At 52.1% G+C, this 5095-nt stretch overlaps 1 protein-coding gene across 2 annotated transcripts in view; it reads left to right on the top strand.

Annotated features, from left to right (window-relative positions):
• The first annotated feature begins 802 nt into the window (after positions 1 to 802).
• The window catches only part of Anxa6 (annexin A6), a 52977-nt gene continuing 48684 nt past the window's right edge, over positions 803 to 5095 (top strand). For both annotated transcript variants that reach the window (XM_021175547.1, XM_021175546.1), the window contains exon 1: positions 803 to 915. The gene's annotated coding sequence lies outside the window, so the exon portion shown is untranslated. The remainder of the gene's footprint in view (positions 916 to 5095) is intronic.

The following is a 5095-nucleotide window of genomic DNA, read 5'->3' as shown; positions in this document are numbered from 1 at the left end:
AACTCACTTTGTAGACCAGGCTGGCCTCGAACTCAGAAATCTGCCTGCCTCTGCCTCCCGAGTGCTGGGATTAAAGGCGTGTGCCACCACGCCCGGCTTCAAGGAATTTATTAACAGAAGTCTGCGGTCCACTGTGGACACCAGGCGGAGGGGCAGGGCTGGAGGGGGGGGGTGGGTGGAGGGAGGTTTCTCTGTCAAAGCTGGGCTATCTGTTTTCCAGAGATTGTACCGCTTTTCCACACAGACCTGGAAGACAACTTCTGTTCCTCCTATCACTCCCTCTTCAATCAGAACCCACTCCCCAAGGCCAAGAGATTCCTGACCTAAATTAGATTTCCAACCCCACAATCTGCAAGCTGAGTGACCCTGGGAGAGACGCTGTCTTCTCTGGCCTTTCCTTCCTTACAAAGTAGGTGACTACGCCTGTGATCCGATAGGGCAGGAAGGCGTGAAATCTGATCAGTCAGGTAACGTCTCAACTTCAATTTTGGCAAGCTTCAAATTTCTCAACAAAGCTTTGGTGAGTAGCAGGAATGTTGGAGAATGTATCCAGAACAGGACATTAATTTGACTTCTATTTCTGGATAGCAGCGTGACCTTTGCCAAGTCCCCTACCCTCTGGAGGTGACGTCAGGGCTGGGGTCAGAAAGGATCCAGGTAGGAGGTGGCAGGTTTCCCCCGAGGACGCCCTCCCCCATGCCCTTCCCCTGCAGCCGGTGACACCCAGACTCCAAAAAAGAAGCACTCGGGGTGGGGCGGGACAGGGCGGGGCGGGCAGCGAGCGAATCCGATTGGCCCCTGAGCGCCACGTGTCCCCCTCCACCGTGCGCCCAGCCTGCGCTGCGGCTGCTGCTAGGTTAACGGGCTTCGAGCTGCGTCTGTCCCTACGCCCTGATCCGAGGCCTCCCTAGCGCGGTGAGTGTGCAGAGTCGCTGCGGGACACGGGGTCCAGGACTGAAGGGACCTGGTCGGGTCCACGCTGGTGTGCGGTCACCCCGGGGTGTCGCGGCTGGGTGTGTCCCGGGAGGGAACCCAAAGTGCTAGCGCTGGTTGACAGCACCCTGAGGGGGGAGGGGAGCTGGTGCCCCCCCCCGGCCCCGCCAAGGGTGTGGTCCAAGACCCAGGAGCCTAATTGTCTAAAGTAGTGGAAAAACTTGGGGACCCTCGCGGGAGGCTGTGAGTTACTCAACTTGGAGAGCTTGAGGAATTGAACAGTCTGCTGAGCACCAGACGGTTCGTGGTGTGGTCCGGGAGAAAGGCTCCCTGATGCGGGTCAGAGGAAGGACCTGCTGTCCGTCCGGAGATGCTCACCTTTCCGGGAGCCGCAGAGGCTCTTAGCAAGATGCAGAGGTCCCACTCTGAATTTTGCTTCTCCTATGCCAACCCGGCTCCTTCCCAGTTTTTCAGGGCCTTAGATGCTTCCTACTGACCTCGAATCCAGATCCCACCACCAACTTGCAGTGTGGCCTTGAGCCAGCCGCCTTTCCCTCTCTGAGCCCCCATCTCACAAGTGTTGATAACCCCTGCTTTCAGTCCTATGAAAGTGGGTTTGATTTGGCTGCTGGTTGGGGGAATCTTGAGTACAGGTGTGGTCGATGAAACTCTCCTTTAGAGAGAATCTGGCTTCTGCTTCTCCCCACCCCCGCCCCACTCCCGCCCCACCCCCTTTTGTCTAAACTCTGGTGGGTCTTACTAGACACTTCCAAATTTGGGCATATGGCTCCAGGATTTATAGGGGATCCTGGTGTTCCCTTAGAATCTGCCCTCCATTTCACCTCACCTGGCCAGATCACATCTTGAAGCTGCTGAGCCCACCTCCCCGACAGGATAGCCTGACTCCCCAGCCTTTCTTATCTCCCCCCCCCCCCCGGGAACTATTTCAGCCCCTGCATGCCCTTATGTTCTGGCTGCAGGCCCTAAGCCCTGCAGGAAGACCCTGGGCAATCCTCTCCCATATCCATGAGTTGCAGCTTGCCTGGGACACTTGGAGGGACTTCTTTTCTCTCTGGGCCCTTGTTCCCCATAGTGGTCTGCTGAGGTGGCCGCCACTTCCGGTGCCCCCCCTCCCTCGGCCAATTCAACTGTTCTCAGATTTGGGAGTGGGGTGTGGCTGGGCATGGAGAGAAGGAGAAGGCCTTCATCCCCTTGCAGCTGTGACTGTCGCTCACCATGTCCCTTTACTTCCTGTCCTTTGTTTGTGAGCCTCTCTCTGCTGGGATACTGAACCTATTTGCTGTTTCTGGCCAGGGGATGCAGCTGTTGCTGGACAGAAAGAACATGGATTTGCCCTGAGAATGGAGCTGCTGGGGTGGGGGTGGGGCTGGGAGTGGGGGACTGCAGCACTGGAGAGCTGCCAGAGACCATACATACATCTGCACTGCAGCTCTCAGAGGAGTCCTGGACACGAGGCCCGGCCCCGCCCCATCCCTGCCCCTCCACCCACAAGCTGGGCATCTCCCCATCTTGATTCCTTCCTCCCTGGAGGAGGAGACCTGTACCCAGGCCCCCAGCTGGTAAGATGTGTTGAACCTGGGTTGGTGGCTCTTTACAGTGCCATTCAGGCTCAGTGGTGGCCCCATGCACTCCTAGCCAAGCCCCTTCAAGAGACTTCCTGGGTGGGGTTAATACTGAGGATGTGGGCTCCACAGATTGCCCACATGGAGGATGGGAAGTGAGGGTTTATCCTCGCGTGCTGCTTCTTGGCTTAGAATCCGTCCTTTTCTATTTACATTCTGCATTCCATTTGCCTTGTTCTGAATGCTCTCTCTGGAGGACTGAGAAGCCCCCACTGAGGCTGGCCCTGCAGAGCTGTGGTGGCCTCAGGGTTCTGTGAGCCCAGATTCCCCCCATCTGTAAAAGGAGGACCAATTCTCTTGTGGTTACACGGCAGATCTGAAAGTGCCACGTGAACTGTAGAGTGCTCTACGGAGAGCAGCTAGTGCTGCTGTGGTAACCTCAGAAGGGTGTGGTACTCCGGAGGCTACCTGAGCCCCAGGTTCCTCTTTCTCAAGGCTGCTGTCTTGATGCTTCTTAAAGTCATGGTCGTTGTCACTGATGGAACCCTTCCAGCCGAGCAGACTCCAGGTATCAGACCACTGCAGAAATAGAGACATTGTAACCCTCATGTAGAGTGTAGAGAAGTGGCTAGAAATGTGTCCCCCTACACTGGGGAAGCCCTAGTTCCTTCCCTTGGGAGGCATAAACTGCAAGCATCTGCAATCCTAGCACTTAGAGGTGGAGGCTGCAGGATCTGGAAGTTCAAAGTCACCCTGAGCTATGTAGTAAGTTGGATACAGGAGGCCCCATCTCAAAGAAAGAAAAAAAAAGGAAAGAAAGAATAGTTGTAAACTCTTGCGTACTCCTGTGTGAAAGGTCCCCTTGTGCACACTAGTTTTCTTAAAAAAAAAAAAAAAAAGATTTACTTATTTATTTATTTATTTATTTATTTTTAAAGATTTATTTATTTATTATATGTAAGTACACTGTAGCTGTCTTCAGACACTCCAGGAGAGGGCGCCAGATCTTGTTACGGATGGTTGTGAGCCACCATGTGGTTGCTGGGATTTGAACTCTGGACCTTCGGAAGAGCAGTCGGGTGCTCTTACCCACTGAGCCATCTCACCAGCCCTATTTATTTTATGTATGTGAGTACACTGATAGTTATGAGCCTTCATGTGGTTGTTGGGAATTGAATTTAGGACCTCTGCTCACTCTGGCCCAAAGATTTATTTGTTATATGCAAGTACACTGTAGCTGTCTTCAGACACACCAGAAGAGGGCGTCAGATTTTTTTTGTTTGTTTTTTGTTTGTTTTTCGAGACAGCCCTGGCTGTCCTGGAACTCACTTTGTAGACCAGGCTGGCCTCAAACTCAGAAATCCGCCTGCCTCTGCCTCCCGAGTGCTGGGACTAACAGCGTGCGCCACCATGCCCGGTGCATCAGATCTTATTACGGTGGTTGTGAGCCACCATGTGATTGCTGGGATTTGAACTCAGGACCTTCAGAAGAGCAGTCAGTGCTCTTACCCACTGAGCCATCTCGACAGCCCCACACTAGTCTTATTCTTGCCAGGTGTAGTAATCCATGCCTTGGCCTTTAATTCCAGCACCTGGGAGCCTGAGGCCGTACTCTGAGTTTGAGGCCAGCCTGGTATGCTACAGAGAGAGACCCTGCCTTTAAAACACAAAACAAAACAAAACAAAAAACAACCTCAAACTATCTTCATCCTTTACACCTTGACCTTAACCGCTATGAATTCTCTTTTAAATATTTTTATTTGCATTTATTTATTTATTTATTTGTGTATGTGCATCTATGCCATGGTGTGCATGTGGAGGTCAGAGGACATCTTGTGGAACTTGGTTCTCTCCTTCCACGTTGTGGTTCCTGACTACAACTCAGATTATCGGGCTCCTCACATGCTGAGCCGTCTCACAGCAGTTTTTCTCTCTTTTTGTTTGCGAATGGTCCGTGAGCTATCACAGATTGTCGGCTCTGCCTCCCATCGTGCAGTAGGATGGTAGGCTTGACTACTGTGCAGGGCTTTACCTGTGGATTTGAACTTCCATCCTTCCCAGCTTATCACACAGCTTCTTAATGACTGTGGGGCTTCCATCTCAGGGTTCCTGATCCCTGTGAGATGCTAGACCTTATGGCCATTCACAAAGTAACCTTGGGTGGGGTTCAAACCCAAGTTAGGCCATTTCTGATCTTGGGGCAGCCAGATGGATGCCTGGGGGCCTCATCCAACTGGGAATCAATGACTGTGGGTCAGGAGTTAGAAAACAGTGCTCTTGAAGAAACCTGAGTGTCTGGGGGTGAGGGATGGGGGCAAGACAGGGGTGCTGTATCCTGTTGCATTAGCTAAGGATTGGGAGCTGCTCTTTCTGGCTTAGGGGAGCCCATAAGAAAGAGAGTTTTCTAGAGTTATCTTCTCTTGGTGGTAGGGATGGAACCCAAAGATTTATACATGCTATACTATACTAATCTACACTAAACTAAGTCTATACTAAACTGAGTCTATACTAAACTGAGTCTATACTAAACTAGTCTATACTAAACCAAGGCTATACTGAGTCTATACTAAGCTGAGTCT

This window comes from Mus caroli, chromosome 11 (assembly GCF_900094665.2).
Source record: "Mus caroli chromosome 11, CAROLI_EIJ_v1.1, whole genome shotgun sequence".
In the NCBI taxonomy this organism is placed as follows: Eukaryota; Metazoa; Chordata; class Mammalia; order Rodentia; family Muridae; genus Mus; species Mus caroli.
The sequence above is the reverse complement of the archived record's forward strand: the minus strand, read 5'-3'. Positions and strand labels throughout refer to the sequence as shown.